Genomic DNA, 10,017 nt, shown 5'->3' on the forward strand with positions numbered 1-10,017 from the left:
CCATACGTGACGTCTGAGTATCAACTTGCGGACTTCTTCACAAAAGCTCTTTGTTCGCCTAGATTTCATTTCCTTCTTGACAAACTTGCGGTTATCACACCGTAAGTTTGAGGGGGGGTGTTAAAATGTATACTCAAAAACCTTATTGGAAGTATAAATATATATACTTATATACATAGAGATACGTATACATATGTTATATGTATACGTATCTCTATATATAAGTATATATATTTATACATTTTTCTCTTTTTACCCGAAAAAGGTATTTCAGTCTTTTTACATTTTGCGCATATTCCATTTGGAATATGCTGTATTTTTTTCCTTTTATTTTTGTAATTCTTTTTATTTTATTTTTTCCTTTTTGCATATTCAAAAAGGTGCATTGGGGGTCTCCCCAATATAGTCGCTGGGGAGCCCCCAACGGTCACAATTGTGACCGTTGGGAGCTCCCCAACGACTCCTTTGGGGAGACCCCTCTTGCACCTCTTCTTTCTTGTATAAATAGGGGTGTTCCCCCTTGTTGTAAAATAAGCTTGAGAGTCTCAAGCACTTGCTTCCTTTTTATGAAATACATGCATTATTGCATGTTTATTATTTATACACTTTTTTGCGTATTGTGTTCAAGTGTTGTGAGAGTGCCTTCGTGCACTTCTTTTTTAAGTATTTATGCTTGTATGCGTATTGTCTCTTCATAGACAATTTCACAAACACATCTATGGGGTTGGAATTGCAAAAAAGCAACAAAAATCCAATAACATGTTTAGTTTAGCACTGTGCCCGTTTAGCAGATTCCCATTTCTCTCTCTCTCTCTCTCTATATATATATATATATTGATGTCAACATTTTATGATAAGTTTTCTGTCCTTGATCTATTTGTAGTAATTGAAAACTACAATCAAGCGCAAAACTTCTGTTTCTATTGAGGATTTTTTTTTATTGCAGAGGAAACCACTGGTTTTAGGATCGGTGGGAGGAATTCACATTTATTGCCTCCTTTCCGGGATCCTATGATATAAATTCAAATCAACCCAGGGTTTATGGACATATGTCATTGTAAGAAATAAAGTCAAATCAATGAGTGAGGGATCTACTCATGTCTTTTTCCTCTGCATTCATTCATTGCTAGATGACTGGGTTGGTACCTTAAGGTGGACCTATGCAACTTCCATTTCCTTAATCCTGATTCCTGAGCTTTTTGCAATTGTTAGGATATAAAATGGGCTCAGATCCATAATTTAATCTAGTCATAAATGTCTCACGACTTTTTAGCATGTGACATTGAGATGTCAGTTTGAGTTGAGATTCACTTAAACATGGATCAATTTGATAATGCTGTTGTTTCTGAAACCCTAAAACTAGGATGCATCTTGGTATTGAGTTGGTACAGTTGTGGAGGACCAGTAGGTTGTAATGTGGAAGGTTTATCTGTCATAACTGACAAGTTTGCTCACAGATAGAACTATGAGTGCCAGCAAAGCGAGGCGTAGTTTATGACAGTAGCTGTATTTTAGCATAATATGAATTCATGGTGAATGCAGAATGGTTGATGTGATGCAACCAAGTCTAACAGTTGCATCTCCCAATGAGGTGTGCTAACTGTATCAAATCCCTGTTCTTTACTTTCTGAATGTTCTTGTGACAATTCTTAGAAGCAGCTGTCTAGGAATATGCTTCAAATCATCAAGCTATCCTTTTTGGTTGTTGATTTTGTGAACTAACCACTCTTCTGATTTCCCTTTGAACCTCCAGTGTTTCTTCATTTGAAGAGGAATTAAACTGGCAATAGGACTTGACATATGCTGCTGATATTTTACTTGGTTATGAAGTTTTGTTTGCTTGTTTTGACCTTAGTTCTGTTCCATTTGGCTATTTAGACCTATAGCTCATTATACGCGTACATTAAACACTTCTGAAGTTCCTTGGAGTGATTTTGCTTCCTCACTTGGTGAATTGTCAAGTCATTTTTGAAGGAGTTAATGTATTTTACCTGGTCTTGATAATTATATTAACTTGTTAGATTTTTGCTTTACTTCCATGTGGTTGTTGCCTATGATAGCCAAGCAGTTTTAGATAATTTTTGGAGAAAAGGGAAAGGATGCCACTAAACTCATGCATAATGTTAGCATTTTCAAATTAAATGAGTTTAGTGGTGTACCTCAATGTTCAATCCTACTAGGCTAATAGCCTGTTATGCCTTCTATCAGCAAGCACCCATAGGGCTAAACATTAAAAGGGGATACCACATATGGGTTTTTGCTCGATTACTCCCTTTCCCTGTATTCTTCTTTTCTGCTTTTGAGTTGATTTCATTTAAAACTGAGACTTATCTGGTTAGATGGGTCTAAATTCATGCACAATGAGCTTCATTTTTTAGTCAGGTTCATCCAATATGAAGCTATTATTTCCTTTTCATCAAGATCCTAGAATGGAGTGAAGTACTGAACTTAGTTCCAGCAGGTTTTCTTCACACACACACACACACACACACACACACGTGTGTGCACATGCGTGCACACACACACACACAAATACATATTTTTTAATGTATAGTGTTAGCATAAAGTTGGTCATCATGTATTCAGTCTGTTCGTACACCTAACTTTATGAATTTCCATGGGATCTGCTTGCACGTCTTCATAGAAACCAATGGTCTTCTAGAATGAAATTTCATTGTCAAATCCTGCTATAAAAGCAAGGGCCTGCACAGGCATTTCCGAAATTGTATATACTTCAGTCAATCATCACAGTGCACTTAACACTTGAGTTCTTCTGGGATATGCCGCTATAGTTTGGAAGACACCAAGCAAGAGTAAGATGGAAAATTCCTAATCAAGTATTGCTACTTTAACCATTAATTTCAGGAGATATGGTGCTCTCCCAGTGCGTTCCATCCACAGTGAGACTTATCATTGCTTTTGTTTTGTTACATGGCCAGCTAATCTTTGGAGTGTGCAAGTGAAAAGTTACATAATGTAGACTGTTAGCTCTGATGCCTATAATTTCTGTAACATCTGGCATTTAAAGGAAAATGCTGTTGATGCATAAGCAATTAGAAACTTCCAGAAAGATTTCTGCTTATCTTGTGCCAAAGTTTGGTTTAATGTGTTCCATAAAATGAAAATGAAGAAAAAGTACCGGTATTCATTGCCAAAATGGTTCTTCATCTCTTAAATGTGCAGCATTAAATCTCCCCTTTTCTGGGGTAATGGTTTTGTACCTTGTGCTCTCTTTAACATGCTGCATTAGGTAATTTGTTGGTTCATCGTGCTTTATAACACCTTGTACATTTAGGAAGAGAGCCCATGATAAATAAATGGAGAACTTTGTAAATAGTGAGTAGACCAAGGAGGTTTCTTAGGTGCTGGATGTGGTTCTGTTGATAATGAATTTTGGACTTTCCCTGTGAAATGTTTTATTTTGACTGTTGTGGTAGCGGAGCAGACCAGCCTAACAACTTAGCATATAACAAGCCATACAATCAAAGGAAGCAGATCAGGTCATGCTGAAAATGAGCGTTTTTGCTCATGCTGACATCGTGGCCATCCGATTTGCATTTTAAAAAGCTCAAAAGTCAACAAAACCACGTGGCATTCATCCAAAATGCAAACAGACGGCCACGATGTCCGCATGAGCAAAAACTCTCATTTTCAGCATGACCTAATCTGCTTCCACAATCAAAAGCTTATTCAACAAAGCTAACACCTATCGGTATACACTGAGCAACACTTGAAATACTCTGCTGGCTTTATCTGTTACAACAGTGACCTCAGAGTGCTAACAAGACATCGGAGATTCCACACTAATACCATTACCTATCTGCTAGTCAAGTTATTTTTTTTTCGCCGATCAAGACTGACCATTGCCAATAGGAACTCACCCTCCAACAATGGGAACTTCAAAACCTGGATTGGGAAAAAAAGTGTCATCATTTCCTGGAATATGACTAGGGGTCTGGTAGCCACTACCACCATCTCCAAGCCCTCCAGTGCCAGGCAAAGGGGTCGTTGGCAAGACTCCTGAAAGCATTGGCTTCATGTACCGACTAAGACCAGGAATTAGGAAGCTTCCATCCTTGTAGAAATCTGGCTGTTTCATATTAGCATCCTGAAATGACTTTGTTGGAATCTCGCGGGTAGCTGATGCAGTTACAATATAGGAGGCAAGGAAGAAGGCAAGGAAGACAGAGTTTGGCAGCCATTCTTAGCAGCTGGAAAGAGGGAGAACTAGATGGTTTGGGTTGGGGTTCTCTGAGGCGTCAGGTGTTATATAGAGCTAGAATTTGGGAGCTAGAAACACGGGGAGTTAAGAGGAGATGCCGCCAAAGGGCTATGATTTTTCAGAGAGAGAGAGAGTTTATTCTAAGCCTGAAGTATATGGTGCCTTGAATGTGCATAAAAAAATTGTTGGTCGAGTAGTTTCTTTTATTGAGCGAATGTTTAAAGAGATACGTTTTAGGCAAGACTAGCGTCCTATCTTTTCTCTCTGCTTCGCCTAGTTGCTGTAAGAGTTTTACTGCATTTATCAGTTCTAACTGCTTGTAACGGCTGTTTAATACTTTATCTACCATGGAAGATGAAGAAAATTCAAATAGTTGCACTAAAAGCTCTTTCGGTTATGGAAGAATACAATAAGAAAAACTACATGGCTTCCTGTTTATGGATCTTTACACTGCAGATTTCTGTTACTCTGGTCCCAATGAGCAGCGTTCATTGAAGACAACACTAGGAACCATTCTAGACTGGCAGAACCTTGCAAAGAAACACTCCTACGGAAATTTTTGTAACCAAGTTGCAGCATTCTGTCTCAAACTTGGAACATATCTATTGGCTTAAGAACACAGGGACTTTGGTGGTGAAAGGATGCAGTCTCAGTTGCTACAGCTCAGTGGGGGGGTTGGCTTGATATTGTTTGATCATTAAATACTGAACTACTGGTGCTTGCAGAAAGGACAGAGTAATTAGTGTTCATGCATGCAGAAGCATAATAAGTTTGGGTGGCAGTTATTAGTCACCACCATATCATGTTCAGTAGCAGCTGCCTTGGTGGGTAACTTAACCAGCTTGGTCTGTGGGGTTTGCAATGCATGCTTGGACTTGGTTGACTTGAGCTTGTTTTTGTGCTGGAGCCTGTTTTTGATGTTAAGCATTTGTTTTGTAAATTTCATAGGGTGGTAGTCGCCGTGCGGTTGCCTAGTTGGTTAGCTTGAGCGTCGGGATATCTGGATACCCTGGATGTCATGAGTTCGACTTCCCCTGGGATCAAACCTCCCACGGGTATGGAGCAACACTGTGAGGCTAGTCTGTGTTTGCTATCATGGATTAGGGCCACTTAAAACTTCATCTTGATGGGTTCCTCATCATCGGAATAAAGAAAAAAATCATAGGCTGGCAAAGAAAAGAGATAACCCTAATTTTGTGCTTTTATGTTCAAGCTTTAATGGATTTGGCTTATAATGCATCGTAACTGATTGGAGTCTAATCACAATCCTAGAACCGGTTGTTCATATGTAAAGACAAAACATTTAATGCACTTAAAGTAACATTGAAGATCTCTCTCTCTCTCTCTCTCTCTCTCTCTCTCACACACACACACACACACGCACACACACACACACACATATAGTATCTATCTATGCATATAACAAAACAAACTATTTGTAGGCAGGGATGGGATTTCAACTCACGCCACTTCCAAGACCAACAACCTACCCATTAAGGTGGGACCTTTCTTTATAACCATGAATAAAATAATACGTATATATAAATCCTAATTTCTTTATATACCTATGTGAACCAAGCCTAAACCCTTGTTCAAGCTTGGCCTCATTTATTTTTTTGAACAAGTTTGAACTGAGCTTAAACCGGTCGAGCCCAAGGTAGCTCAGCTTGTTGTGCATCCCTATTTGTAGGCATCAGGCTTGAAAGCTATTTCTAAATAAGACTCTTATGTCTTATTGGTTAAATGTTCTAGTCTTCTTTTCACCAACCAAACCAGGCTGCATTAACATTTTCTAAAGTTTTAAACCACAGTGGTTACCCATGTGGTCAGCGGTCAGTGGGGTCCTGTTTCAAGATGAAGACCTAGGATCAAATCCCGTTGGAGCATGGGGCTGCTGTTGCTTTATAATGTTTGGGGCATGTAAGGCTGGGTGGTTGCATCCTCAACCCAGAGTTTTACCTCGCAGAGAGGCAGGCCCGTTAAGTGACCCGGTTCTTGGTGAGGTTTTTCTTTGTCATAAAAAAAGTTTTAAGTCGTTCCAAAGAAAAAAAATGTGAAAAACCAGCAGACAGATCAGCTTCACAGTTTCTGTATGGGGCTTTGGGCTAGCAATCCAACATCCCAATTAAGTGGGACTAAATCCGGATTTAAAATGGGGTAATGCCGTATCTGGTAAAAATGAATTAAAAACAACAGGGTGATATCTTTACAAGGACTACTGGATTTTATCTTGATCTGAATTCAAATGAAATTTGACCTAAAATACTGTTCTGAATCCTAAATATAATTAATCCGACTTAGGAGAATAACAAAGAAAGAGACAAGGCTTTACCTGCTAGATTGACTTGAGGTTAGATTTACCTTGGAATAAGGTTTGTGCATAAAAGAAAGCTTTGAGAGCATTGTACTGTTCGGGCGTGATCTGAGGCATGGCGGTATCACTGGTAGCAGCATTTGCCTTTTGGGGCTGTGTTGGGATATCCATGTAACTGATAACATCGAGATTTGATGTGGCTTAATTTTTTGCAATGGTCACACTTAGGCCTTGTATTTTTCTGATGCATTGAGCCATATTTTTTAACCTCTTTCGGGTTCACATGTTGAGTCATAATTTTACCACCTTTTGACTCAATAGTAGTAGCCAACATGATCTATTCGCGTTATGATGGAGGAAACACACACATCTCTCTGTCTTTCTTCTTAAATAATAAACGCATATGCCCTCGAAACAGATGGAATAGGCCATGAGAAGGATTTGACTTCGAATAGGGTTGTAGCTGTCATTGAGGCACATCAAGAATTGCATCAACATATCTCGTTGCTGCATTTCTTGAACTAACTTCATGGCCCCGCAAGAGCAAATCAGATATGTGATATAAGAAGCGACTTCATCCCACATGCCTTGGAGCTGTTTAAGATTAATTATATCAAACTGAATCTGATAAATGCCGGGCACACTGCACTGAAAAAAAATGGTCATGAAGCTCATTCCAAACGCCGAATTCTGTGTCTGATTAGATGACACTGGATGACAGGATGAATTCAAAATCCATAAAAGAACCATGTTGTTACACCTTTTCCAAGCTGCCAAAGAAGAAGATGAAGCGTCGGGCTTTGAAATGGTTCCATTGATAAAACCAAGTTTATTTTTTGAGCTCAACCCCATGCACTTCACACGTTTTCAGGTTGAGTAATTCTAACGGTCAAGAGTTGTCCGAGTGATGCAGATCTGATCGGAAGACTGTAGGAGTGTTCTCTGTTATGCTGACGATACAAACAACAAACACGAGCACTAAATGAGCAGCAAATGTGAGTGACAATAAACACGAGAAGAACAACAAACATGAGCAGCAAATAAGCAAAAAAATATTTCTCCAGTATGTTCTCTCTGAATGACTCTTGTCTTTAAAGGTTACAGAAATCAGGAGAATGGTAATCTCGATTTTCTATTGTATATCAAAATATATGTTACACTGTTACAACGTGTTTATATGTACACGATCCCATGATTTTAGGGATGAATAAAGAGAATCTTTATCTATAACAAAATTGGTAACTTAAATTTACAACCTGATGAGATAAAATCGATAAGGCAACTGCCAAATACAGATCCTAATCGATTTTATTCCAACATCCATGGTACTGAAAAAAGCAAAGAAATCCAGCGTTTCAGATGAAACCGTGAGCTTCTATATTTCAGTCCTTTGCCAACTTAAGACATGAAATCATCAATTCTCGAATTAGTTTTGCAAATTTGAAGCATGCTTGTCAATAAGTCGAAGTAAAAAACATACCAACGGGGCTCGGCGTGATTGGTAGGACTGGGCAGTTCACGTCTCCCTGTGGTGGGACGTTGCAGGTTCAAAACCACAGTAGTTAGTTGAATAATAACTGGTGGGGGTCTGCCAAACCCCAACTTGCCTTTAAAAAAAAAAATCCAAGTAAAAAACACTCACACATGGAAAAGAGAAAAAAAAGTAAAAAAAAAAAATCAGATACAGACTACCCAACAATATGTCATAATAGTAACAAGATAGACTAAACTTTTTGGAGAAAGATGACATTTTGATGTTTTGCAGTCTTGAATATAATGTTAAATGGCCCACAGGCCAACGCGGCTGACTAGGCTTGCTTTACAATAGCAAAGCTTGTAGGGGTGGACATCGGGCTGACCCACCAAAAGCCCGACCTGAATGTTATCTGTTTCAGGCACACAAATATTTAGATTATATTTTATAATATATATATATATATAACTCCTCTGAGTCATTCTCAAACTCTGTTGACTCGTCCGAGTCAGCTCATGACTCGGCGAGTTTTGTACAAAAATGAGTTGTACTGGATTTTGACTCAGCACTTAGACAGTCAACAAAGTCACTGAGTTGATCGATCGAGTTTAATTTTAAACCTTGGTTTGAACATTCACCTTGTTCTCCGTGTTCTTATTATCTTTTCATATAGCATTTCTTTCGTTCAAGAACATGCACATGTTAGGATGCATGTCCAGGTATGTGAACAGAGATAGTGATGGATATGTGAAATGTGTATTTAGTTGTCCTTGTTTTTAGGATGCATGTTGTCACTGATGAAGATCACCTTCCATATGGACCAGATGGTCATAACGATTCACCAGTGCTCACTGGATTCCCTCTTCCTTCGAGTTGGGGTTCACAGAGCTCCTAAATGCCCGGCTATGTGACACTAGCCAATCACATAACAGCATTGCATAGGGCCGGCAGCAATAGGTTGCAGGCCCCACATGGAATGTGGTCACGTGATTGGCTGCACTTAAGCACTCCCCCTTGACCCCCCTCTCCCTTTCTTCATAATTTATCTTTGGATTCCTCTGCTTCAGATTTTTAGTTGTCCAGTATAATTCTCAACTACAACATTTAGTTTCATTTGATGAATCTTACTTTCTTAGTTTCCTTATATTGCATAGAGCCACCATAACTTTTAGAACTTGCATTTATTTGGATAAGTAGATGTGCGTGAACGTACGATTGTGAGAAGGTGCAATAAACTGTTGCCATCAAAATTTGTGTTAAAAAAACCAGATTTTTGGCTTAGAACCCAACGTGTCACCCATATGGTCTCGAGCTTGTGGATAGGGAGGTCTCCACCTGTTTCTTGTTTGAGTCGCCGCGGTGGGTCCCACTTTCACAAGGTGAATAAGGTAGGGATCATAGTGACAAACGTTTTTATTGGCATTTTCTGGTTTTTCAAAAACTTGTGAGACATTGAAAAACAAATCATAAATCTTGTGCTTTTTTGGCAAAATCTTGGCAATCAAAAAATTAATTAAAAAATATAAAAATAATTTTTATAAGAAAATATTAATAAAAATTATTTAAAAATAAAAATACATGATTTTTTTTGTGATAAATAGCCATTTAAAACGTAAATATCGTGTTTAAATTGCACTATTTATGTTTTTTCATAAATCTCACGATATTTTGTAAATCTCACAAGAAATTGCCATTTTTAACTTTCAGGCAATTTCTCGTGATATTACCGCAAGATTTTCATAAATCTCCCAATATTTGTCACACTGGTAGGGATTGAGGGGGGGTGGTCATGGAAAGTTAAGCTGTCAGGACAACAATAGAGGTATATCCACAGGCTAAGACCTATTCGTTGATCATAAGTGTAGTTTATTTTTGTAATAAACCAAGAGAGAGAGAGAGACGAACTATAACCATCAACATTACGAAACAGGTTCAACCAATATTGAACCTGTCGGAAAGCCAAAAAAGGCCCAAACATGCCAAGGAGCCCAAAAAAGAAAAGAAAAA

The sequence above is a fragment of the Nuphar pumila genome, chromosome 2 (genome assembly GCF_984573655.1).
Source record: "Nuphar pumila chromosome 2, dmNupPumi1.hap1.1, whole genome shotgun sequence".
In the NCBI taxonomy this organism is placed as follows: domain Eukaryota; kingdom Viridiplantae; phylum Streptophyta; class Magnoliopsida; order Nymphaeales; family Nymphaeaceae; genus Nuphar; species Nuphar pumila.